Source organism: Vanessa tameamea, chromosome 16 (genome assembly GCF_037043105.1).
Source record: "Vanessa tameamea isolate UH-Manoa-2023 chromosome 16, ilVanTame1 primary haplotype, whole genome shotgun sequence".
Taxonomy (NCBI): Eukaryota; Metazoa; Arthropoda; class Insecta; order Lepidoptera; family Nymphalidae; genus Vanessa; species Vanessa tameamea.
This window is the reverse complement of record NC_087324.1, coordinates 2,359,033-2,371,337: the sequence shown is the minus strand read 5'-3', so window position 1 is coordinate 2,371,337 and position 12,305 is coordinate 2,359,033. Positions and strand designations below refer to the sequence as shown.

The window sequence follows — 12,305 nt, the reverse complement described above, 5'->3', positions numbered from 1 at the left end:
TTGGTATCAAAGATTATTATCGTTAACCTAATGGACACATGCATCTCCTAACGTTATAAGCTTTAATGTTCGCCTTTCACACACTTTCGACACGCTTAAACCGCGGATCGTTGTGCTCAGTCTACTCCAACATCCATCGATTATTCGACACACATCACGATTTCCTATTAAGATGAAACTATATGTATTTTTAAATAAGCCATATATTCAATTTGAAGATACTAAAATTTTCTTACACGAAGAAATCTTTGAATCGAGTCTCGATTGAAAATAAAAACAAATGATTCACTTTTTTTAAAGTAATTAAAACTTCTTTAAACTAAACTTTTAATTGACGATGTTTGTTATTAGTAGAACAACGTTTCTTTGCAGTAGAATTAAATACTGTTTATATGTACTTAGCACAATCGTTCGAACGTTGTAAACTACTAATGGAGAAAAGAAGTAACCTCTCAAAAGTTTCTTACCGTCGATATGTGTCTTGTTTCCCGTTGTATCTTGCAAAACACGTACTTATTTATTTGCTTTGGAAGTTATTTCGACAAAGTTTTGGACCAATTGCATAAGTAAGTCTTCATGAAGCAGTATTTGTACAAACTTTTATACCCGATTCACCTCTAATATACATGCTCATTCAAGTATTAAACGGATTAAATAAATATTAGTATTTAAACCGATAATATAAGTATCATAACTTATATTATACTTGTCAATATTTTAGTATATTACTTTAGAGTTTTTTTTAGTTTGTACAAATATATATGCTGTATATATTGTGTATATATATATATGCTGAAAATGATTGATGATGAATGAATGATATTTTTCCGATTATGTTTTAAATAAGGAAACATTATAACCATAATACCAAATTAAAGTAATAAGTAAATATATACATATCAAGAAAAAAGGGAAGGTTTTAATTAACAAAAGCAATGTTTCCGCCCGGGATCGAACCGGGGGCCTTCTGCGTGTTAGGCAGATGTGAACACCGCTACACCACGGAAACTACGATGGAGTACGGCTAATATTTAAATTACAATAAAATACCTTTCAATTAGATAAATGTTTTTACAGCACTTTAATTTCACATTCAGTATTGAAAATTTCTTCAGCGAAATATTTGCACAAATAAATAAGAATGCTACGTTTAATTTAAAAGTAAACGAAACGAGAAATGTCGTTTCCCTATTGTATTTCGTAGCAGATAAGTTTGTAGCGTAGCGTAGCACATTGTAGTGCATTGTAATTCGCTACCTAATGACTTGTTTGACGATTTCCCAACAGACCGGAATGGTTTTTCAATAATAACACGTTGAAATGAAAACTAACTGTTATTAAGTATTTTACATTTAAACGCTTTCTTTAAATAATATTACTAATTTTATATGGTTCCATTAAAAAAAAATTTAATAATTTTAATCTTTGAATAAATATATAAAACGACATAAAATTATATTTAATATAGCTAAAAAATTTCTTCGTTTTGGCATTTCATTATTAAATAAAATTCTATTTAATTTAACGGTTCAGAGAAATTATTAGTAGACTTTATTAATAGGTTTTATTAACTAATTCGTTAAACATATTTTTTTTAGATATCATCATTTGCATCGTTTCAGATCAATTTATTGTAGTAACCTCTTTTAATTTTATAGTCCATTGTGGGAACTTAGCTTACACGGGACTGGCAGACGGTGTTCGCATACATTCATTTATAATTTGTGTGTGTACGTGGGTTTATAAAGTATAGTCCAATATCTACATAAGATTGATCCTATATAAATTTATATAACCAAAATGACCTTACGTCATTGGATTGTTAAATCAACCTAATATAATAAAATAACCTAATAAATTATATAATTAAGTGAAGACACTTAATATAGTTTTGTAAAATTACGATTTAAAAGTGCTTGTAAACGCCTACTTGAATAAAGTATATTTTGATTTGGATTTTTTTTGTATATGATTTAATGTACTGAGTACTAAGTAATCTTATCTGCTAGTTGCCTCATAACAACTAAACGAATGGTCATAATTAAATTTGACATAAAGTCCACTTGGGACCTAGATAAGGACAAAGACATAAATTAAGAGCTATTCTAGAAAATTCGGGATCAAAGCGAATACATTATTTAGACGACCTCCGTGGTCGAGTAGTGTACACCGGTTTTCATGGTTACGCCACTCCGAGGCCCCGGGTTCGATTCCCGACCGAGTCGATGTAGAAAAAGTTCATTAGTTTTCTATATTGTCTTGAGTCTGGGTGTTTGTGGTACCGTCGTTACTTCTGATTTTCATAACACGAGTGCTTTAGCTACTTACATTGGGATCAGAGTGATGTATGTGATGTTGTCCAATATTATTCTTATTATAATTTAAATTAAATATACGTTTAATTTTGATAAAATTAAATTACTTAATAAGATATGTTTGGTAATAAGAGAATCATTAAAACGATCATTTGAAATTTTAAACAGAAGGAAATACGATATATTCATGTAATTTTGGTTTTGTTTTCACTTTATTTACTAACGGAAATTGTTTGACTCGTAAAACCTGTGAAGTTTTACAGTATTCGATGTTTATAGCTTTTGTAGCTTTATTTTATAACTTTCCTGTTGAAACTGAAATGAATTGGACATTTTATTGACTTCAAAGTTAAAATTGACATGTCGAATGATGCAAATAAACAGAATATTTAACTCACGAGTGTCAATGGGCGAGACCGAGAGGCGCAAATAAAACGCTCAATTACTTAAACTATTTATTAAAATAAAGGAGTAAAGAAATTACATTTATCCTATCAACTAATATGCCTAGTGTGTCTACTGTTCGAAGCGTGCGCCAGAAGTGAAGTTTCCTTCGTACTCGGTACCGATGTTCGGCGGTATTCATCTAGGGTCTGGACGTTGCAACTCTGTGTGCTATGAACAATTATTGAATTCACGGTGATCGATTTGGTGGGCTTTGTGTTGTATTCCACAGAAAGCTCGAGTAAGGTGTTACGAGAATTCTTGAATGTGAACTGTCGATGAGAAATATATTGCGAAAAGTATAGATGTAACTGAGCTATCAATACTCTAGTTTAGTGCATTTATAACACACATCTACTTTCGATGAGAAAACATTAAATAATAAATCCTTTCGTAGCTCTAATTATCCTGGGATTATTTACTCTATTTTGAAAGTATTCTTTTAGCGTAAAATACTGAGTATTTCATTTTGTTATATTTATTTTTCCATAGACATTGTCCGTGCCTTGGTGGTGGTGGTGTATTTTCCTATATATTTTTTATTTTTTTATTATAGAGTGACCGCTAGGAGTTGCTACCTGAACTGAGGTTGCCGAGTGATTAGAATAAGTGCATCTAAATCGATGATCACAGGTTAAAACACAGGCAAGAACTACTGAATGTCAATGTGCTTAATTTGTGTTTATATTAATTCATCTTGTATTCATCAAGGAAAATATCACGACGAAACCTGCATGTGTCTAATTTCAACGTAATTCTGCCACATGTGTATCCACCGGCTGCATTGAGGTAGCGTGGTGGAATTTGTTCCAAATATTCTACTTAAAGGGAGAGGAGACTTTTACTTTACTGTTAGTGCGCATGGATATTTTTACTACTAATATAGTTAAATAATTCAACCTCACGGGGCTCATAACCTCATCTTTTATATGATGGTGTATTGTATTCGGGTTCAAATTAATAGCGTCATGAAAATACTATAATAGTATGCTAATTATACATTCGTTGGTCTACAATAAAGCAAGATATATTTATTCGTGCACTGAGTTTATGTACTGCCGTAATTAGACTGTAATTAATGGAATTAAATAAATAAACGATATTATTCTAATGAAGTTAACGTAAATTGTTCATTTGGTGTTCAGGTAACAATTTATAAATATTATAATAGATCAGTCATCAGTCGGAATACTGCCTCTTTGGTTTAGTGGTTTATATAAGGACACATATTCCGATCTGAACCCAGAACGGGTTCAAACTCCAGATCGGGCCGATGATCAGTTATTGGGGTTTTCTATCGAAAAATTCTACGTATTAGCTCGAAGTCTGGAAGTTGGAAATGTGTACACTCACATGCTTCGGAAAGCACGTAAAGCAGTTGGCCCCTCGCCTAAACTCTTTGCGTCCATGTTGGAAGTAGAGTGACGGAATAAAGAGTGCGCTACCATAATATGTCCTGCATAATTGTCTGACAGATTGATCTTCCTTGAGATTTCCCAGGTTCGAAATCCGTCCAGACGAAACTGATGCCGTGATGTTAAACGCATCTGAACACAGCATGCATAAATTACACAAAAACCTGCTACCAAGGTAGATCTTTGTGCAAGCCTATCTGGGTAGGTACCGATCATTCATCGTATATTCTGCCACCAAACAGCAATACTTGGTTTTCTTGTATTCCGGTTGGAAAGGTGAGCCAGTGTAGCTACAGGAATATAGCATCTTAGTTACCAAGGTGCCGCATTGTGGATATGAGGAATGATTAAAATTTCTTACAATACCAGAGGTTACTACCATCTATAATATTTGGTATATCAGATGTATAAACGGAGCTGAAGCGTATTGTATATGACAAAATCAATACGAGAGGAAAATAAATGCGGAAAAAGTTATACATAAAGGCAGTCTTATTGCTTAAATATCCATGTCTTTCAATAACCTTCGGGCAGAGGTCACTACATAATAAAAAAACCGATGTCTTTTTGACCAAATAATGCCTAATCTCTCGTATAATATCATCAATATGATTCCCGATACATTCGTAAGCGGATCTTGTAAAATCGTGTTATTGACGGAGTTTTATATAAAGTACAATAGTCGACAAGTTTTCTTTGAAAAATAGTAATGTAATGAGTAAGACAGTAGAAGTCGTAGTCGAGCGTAAAATAAGAGAGAAGTGAGCCTGTAATATTTCCGCTGCTCGGCTTATGTATAATAAATAATAATAATAATATTTATTATTCATAATCTTTTGACACGTTATACTCTGACGTTACATAGTTCAATAGATAGTTCAATTCCTTTAATAATAATATAATATAATATGTAGGTGGTACAATGCTATACATTATTGAGTCAGAGTGAACGTCTGTGTCCGTGCTAGTATAAACTGTGTTACAGACACAGGCGCCGTCCTCTTACAGTTCATTCACAATTCTCTGCACTATGTAAAGGTTTTGGTAAGTATCAAAACTTAATTTACCATAGGTACTTATCACTAATTATAATTTATATTTGCATGAAATGGGTACGTGTTGTGTGAGTGTGTGTGTGAGTGTGTGGGTCGGTGAGGTGTGTGCGTGTGTGTGGGTATGCATGTTTCTTATATTAGAAGATATTAATTAATATATTAAAGGAGCAATTTAAATCTGTTTATAGATGCGTTCGTAAGATTTTTTGCGAAGAGTTGTTCAGTCTCATGGTACGTTTTTAAACTTTAAACTTTTGGAGAAAGTATGTTCTCATTTTGAGGAGAAGGTCTGGAGAGAATTCCAACACAAATTAGATACACATTCCTCGCGATGTTTTCCTCCGTCCTCATACACAAAATGAATTATTAACACAAAATGAGCACATGTGAATTCAGTGATAAGTGCCTGCCTGGACTTAAACCCGCAATTTTCGGTGTAGATAAACGTATTCTAACCGTTGGGCAACCTCGGATCTCGGCTAATTTATTTATTTATTGAAAAAGTTACACAATCAACTTATCACTAAGCACTTAAAATTAATATCTGTGGGTAACATACAAAGTACGTCTAAACTAAACCGAAACTCATTTTTTTGCCGAAACTCAACCGAAACCGAAACCGAACTTTCGGTCGGACATTAATTTTTACTACTTTGTGAAATTTAGCGGTTTAATTTTTTCACAGCTTCAACTTAAAGGCGTAAACAATTTATACAGTTAACTTTTAAATTTGGAAGGCATGTGGTGAACATCGTTTGTAATTGGTCATTTCAGCGTTAATAAACTTTATCAATGAAGGGATAGTAAGTTAGATTTCACTGTTTTTTTTTCAATTGTGTGTATGTACATTTTTCTCTTGTGTATTTCAATAGATTTTTCTATTATAAATAATAAAATTAAGTTCTATAAATGCTAATAAGAACAAAATTTACTTGGTGATCGCGCTTTGTACGAGACCGTCTTGGTAAGTACCATCCACTCATCATATATCCTACCACACAAGGGACACTAACATCTCAGTTTATTTTTTTCGACGCCAATGGCTGTGAGGATGGTGGCTTACCATCAGGCCACCTGCATTTGACTGTTCATCTTACTATTTTATTGATGTTTTTTATAATTTTCAATTATAAATATTATGGTGGGATTGCGGCAACTGAGCGAACATAGTCATATTACATAAAATATATTTTGTCGTCACGAAAAGTATTTATAACGGAATCTAATAGCTTCTGCTGCGAAATGGGGACCGACTACGTATTAGCTATGTATAATAACTGTTATATCACGGATACTCGGAGACTTAGTAGCTTAAGTTTGAAAACTAATTAAATATTGTTATGCAGAATAGAAACATTAATATTTGGAAACTTTGATTGACAAAAGCAATGTTTCAGCCCGGAATCAAACCGACGGCCTTCTACGTATTAGGGAGATGTGATAACCGCTACACCATGGAAACTACGAGATAAATTTGCTTATAATTAAATTAGAATCAAATAATAAAATACCATTAAAATTTGTAAATATTTTTTAATATTAAAATTCCGCCAAAATATTAAAAAATAAATAAAGAGTTTAGGCTCAACAGTTTTACGTGCTTTCCTGGGCACGGGAATGTACACTTCCTACCATATTTCGAGCTGCTATTGAGAATTTTTCAATCGCAAAATCCAAAAAAAAATTATCGTCATACCGGGGTCGAACCTAGAATCTCGGGATCTTGAAGACAACGTGACGGTCGATGCATATCCAGGTCCTGGGTTCAAAACTCGGATCAAGTCGAGTAGAAATTCTAAATAGTAACCCGACGATTAGATTTTACCAGTGGTAACTAAGAGTGCACCTGATCTGTGCAAACTCTAGAGCACTGTAATATCTCCCATGTTGTTCCAATGAAAATAGTTACCGGTTAGATTAGGAAGATATCATGTTAAGATTTCATATATAATTGTTACCTAATTATTATCATAAAATTTATATTGCCTTTATAGTTCAGTAAATTGAGTTGATAATTAAATTGTAATTAAAAAAATCTGCATGCGTATATGAGAACATTTCCACGAGCATAAAATGTTTACATTAATCGAATTATTATTGGACATTACATTTTTGATACGCTTTAGCCATTTTAACGGCATTATTAGTTTAATTATTGTCTATTTTAATAAAATACAAAGGATAGTTTTTTAAATTATTTAACGTCTAGGAATACTAATAATTGGATAGATTTTGGGACGTTTAAACTTATTGCGTATTTCTAACAATAAATTGTAATAGTAGGATTTGTACGATTCGGATAATCGTGGATGTTGGTAGTACTTAAAATCATTTGTCTAGGTCTGCGTGCTTAGCAGGTGTTCCTGCGCTGCCCACACTCGATCTTTGTTTCTTACCTACCAATCGGACTATAAGAACGTTCGCATAGAAATCGTACCTGTGCATACGCAGACAATTTTGCACAATAATATGTCAGCGTCAGTTTCTGTTAAAAATAATTATCATATCAATTAGTTTAAATTCATACACAATTATTATTTTTATTTTTTTTATTTTATAAGAAAAGTAGCAATGTTTATTAACTACTAGCTGTGTGCGCTTCGTGCGCGTTGTTTGAATTAAAGTTATTTGGATATTGTAGCGTGATTTTATTCTATATATAATTCTAAAATAAAAGTAGCCTAAGTTACTCCTTATTACATCCGCTATCTGCCAGTGAAAGTCCCGTCGAAATCGGTAGCCCAAGGAGTCAGGATCGCACATCCGACTTGTTAAGTCACTACGCAAACCTTAAATCATTGCGCTATTGACGCTTTGTTAACGTTATTAATAATTTATTTGTTTGCACTTTATTACAAGGTTTCGATATATTCCAGTTTAATACAAAAACATTCAAATTTGAAATTGTCTGACACTAGCGAAAATATGCAAACATTATCGCTACGTTATACTCATTTATTATACTTTCATTAAAAAAATCATTATATTAAACTACATACATCCTTACTTCCCTTCTATATATTTTAAAATAGCTTGTTATATTATATTTAGGAGGAGGAAATAATATAACAGAGCAACAGAGTGAAGTGAATATTCCATCGCGTAGTGTCAATTTGACAAATAGCATACTCTAACGCGTATTACAACGTGCAATTGAGTTTGGGCGTTCGATATTCAGTTGAGATACTAAATAAAATGACGGGATTTCTTCAAAATTGGAGTGCCTCAATTTCTATACATTATTTGTTCCGTAATATTTAATGCTTACTTACTAAATCACATTAAAAAAATATAAATCATTTTAACGCATAATTTTCTACTGTTATTGTAACTTCGTAGACCTTTTCAAATATGACCGTAGCTGTTCGTAACTTCGTAGACATGACTAATAAGATATTAAGGCATGATTTCCCAAAAGAATTAGAGGAAGTTTGTGGGAAATATGCTTCGAATCAATTACGGTCAGTTGTTATATTTATATACACATTTTGAAAGAATAAATACGTACATTTTAATGAGAAGGTTAGGTCCAGTCTCTGTCTGTATGGCACCTTTACTAGATTAATTATATCTCATATTAGAGATTTTAAAAATATACGAATAATTTCATTTAATTATTCTATTTAACTGTATCGTGATTATATTTTGTTACCACAGCGTAGCCGCGCTGTTGACAGCGTGGGTTGATACTTGAGTGACCAAAGCGGAAAATTATGAATTAAAGGCTATTGTGGAAGCGGATCCATTACAAAGCAATTCAGAGATAGCTGCAGGCTTCGGGGTAAGTGATAAAACTGTATTAATCCACTTGAAGCAAATCGGGAAAGTAAAAAAACTTGAACGATCTATACCTTATGAATTGAGTGAATCGAACTTGCAACACGCGTCGACTGCTGTGTTGCTTTGCTCAACGATGGGAAAACTAATCAACAGATTATTAAAATAAGTATTATATGTATATTATAAGATAAATTTAAATTTGGAATTCCAAATATAATAAAATATCGACCTTCACACAAGCCAATGCAAAAAATCTGAATTTTCAGATTAGAATAGGTAGAAGGACCTAAAACCTTGATTCGAAAACTGCTTATGACATGGTGTAATTTATTGTAGCTTGTAACCGGTTTATTCTAATTATTATTAATAATTCACATAGCATGCAATAATATTAAAGTAAGATTAAGTCACTGTATACAGCTTGAAGAATAAATGGACATTGAAAATAAAATGAAAATAAGATTTCGTACAGTGTTAAAACGAAGGTTTATAAGTATAGATATAGCTTTTGACAGTTTAGAGAAAAAATTCATTGAAATGAAAAGTTTTCTTACAGTGCCGTCGAAGATTCAACGACCGTTACATAGATAATTTGCACGTCTGATTTCCTTAAATTAATAAAAATTGTCTTTGAAAGAAATTAAGATAATATTTTAAATAAACAATACGACCTCCGTGGTCGAGTAGTGTGTACAGCGGTTTTCATGGTTACGCCACTCCAAGGTCCCGGGTTCGATTCCCGGCCGAGTCGATGTAGAAAAAGTTAATTAGTTTACTATATTGTCTTGGGTTTGGGTGTTTGTGGTACCGTCGTTACTTCTGATTTCCATAACACAAGTGATTTAGCTACTTACATTGGGATCAGAGTAATGTATGTGATGTTGTCCAATATTTATAAAAAAAAAAAACATAAAGTGCAGCATTTTTACACGTGTACGTGGCACGATTGAATAAAACCGATGTCCCGTAAGGTTTGCCTCCTAAATCTTGTACACATACTTTCATTATGTATGTATGGTATACATTGTAGTTAAAACCACTGAATATATTTTGATAAGAGTTCACCCAAAACGTAGATCAACAAAATACAGAGAAAATAAAACCCAATATTATTGGAATGCCTTTGTCATCTTAATCAATGGGAAATGCCTTTGTAATATTTCGTACTTTAAATATTGCCATTGATTGCTTTTCTCGTTAAATAATATGTATCAATAGACTTTTTTATAAAGGTGACCACATAATTTAATTATTTTACAAATTTAATGTTTTAGTAGAATGATTTCGGGCAATGATACTTATATAATAGGCTAACAATACATTAGTACCAATAATATATTTATTATTAGTATTGTTTAGTATTTTAATGAAATTATATTCAAAAGGAATAAATTTATATAAAATCAAAGATTTTAATTTTAAAAAGTTTCAACTAAGAGCACAATGAGCAATCAACAGTCAACTATATTAAAAGATTTAAAAAAAAGTAAAAAATGTCTTACAATAATGATACTAAGTGATATTTTTTTATATTATAGAAGCATGTTTTGGCAACGCACAGCTAATGGTAGGAAATATACATCCTTTATTATGGAATGGATAATAAACGTTATCAATAACGTTCATTAGCAAGTTCAAAACTTGCTCTATTCGACTGTACCGATAAATATACCGCCTATATATCTTAACCCTGCAATGGCGGTGAAAAGTGTCACATGCCCGCCTCATAAATCATTTTGGAGTTGCGATCGATTACATAAAAAATCCTATTGTAAGATATTCTGTAAAAATAAGTTCAAGGTTCCCATAGAAATCATGTGTTATAAATTAACTTATTCTGAAAATAATTTGCTTTTTTATTTTTATTTCTCCTATTTTATTTTATTTTTGAAGAAGAATAAGATATTTATGTATGATATTATATCATATAAAAGGTATAAGTTATTGGAAAATTTATAGGATAAACGTATCAAAATAACATATCGTCTTAAGTCGATGTGAGATATGAAGTGATTTCTTACAGAATCGCATTGCTGATCAAATATAAACCTGATCTTATCAGCTCGATATCGCTCGAAACCCAAAATTAATAACGTTAAAAAAATAACCAAGCCTTGAGAAAACAAATCAGGTCGTTATAAAAACAATCAATGAAACGCTAACACCGTACAACTATAGACAAAATAAATAAAATCCAATTTCTTATCTATGGCCCTTCCCGCTCCTCCCGTTGTATTTGAAAGGAGACGCCATTTTAACATTCGGTATATGAATGATTTAGATAAAAGTTTTCGGTTCTTGGGTTTCGACGTAAAAGCAACGCTATTTTATTTTATAGTTACGACAATTTTATCTTTTAATAGATCTACTGATATCTGAATATCATCCGTATTCAAATGTATAAATTTTATCTAGAAATTTTATACAAGAGACTATCAATGATTACTAAAACTATAGTGGTTTTCACAAAATACTATACTTAAATTTAAATTCAAATTGCTTTAGTCAATATGACATTACACTTTCTAATCAATGGTCCTAAAAGTTATCAACTGTTCAAAACGTTATATTCAGAAGGAAAACGGATTTAAACGATTACTCTTTGATCGATTAAAATCATAATCAAACAATTATTAATTCGAGGTTATACCAGTAACCTAAGCTTATAAAGGCAAACGATCAACGAGAGCCAGGAATGGCATTTAGACCAAATGAACGAGCATCTACGGACGCTTATCGGCTATGTCCAGTATTCCGTTAGTGCGAGGTTTCCACTATAGGGACCCAAAGTAATGTCCTGTACACACTTCTAATAATAATAACAACAATTTGATATTAATAAAAGATATGTTACAAATTGAGTTTATTAAACGATTCGATTTTTTAAAGTCAATAAATCCTCAAATAAAGTAATCGATTCTATTCTATAAAAAAATAACTTATATTAAAAAATAACATTAAATAATTGAGGCCTATTATCCAATACCTTAGATAATTTACATACAGTACAGTGACGCACTAAAAAAGAACTAAAACAAACGCTTGATGCTCCACAAACGTCATATATATATATACATAATATATAGCATATTTTACTAGTGTGCGTGTACTTAATGGCCAACTGCTTGATATAATTATGTTCGACCCGTCCTCAGCTTTGACAATCAAACAATAAATCAATCAATCTAAGCATTGATATTTATTTCAAATTTGATTTATGAAAAAAGTAACAAATGTATATGATTCGTATATTCATTATTCGATACGTATTTCATATATTCGATATGTATAATGAT

At 31.6% G+C, this 12,305-nt stretch overlaps 1 non-coding gene across 1 annotated transcript; it reads right to left on the bottom strand.

Moving 5' to 3' along the window:
• Nucleotides 1-936: 936 nt before the first annotated feature.
• Trnav-aac (transfer RNA valine (anticodon AAC)) lies at nucleotides 937-1,009 on the bottom strand. Its single transcript has one exon. It is a non-coding gene; the product is annotated as a tRNA-Val (tRNA).
• Nucleotides 1,010-12,305: the final 11,296 nt, after the last annotated feature.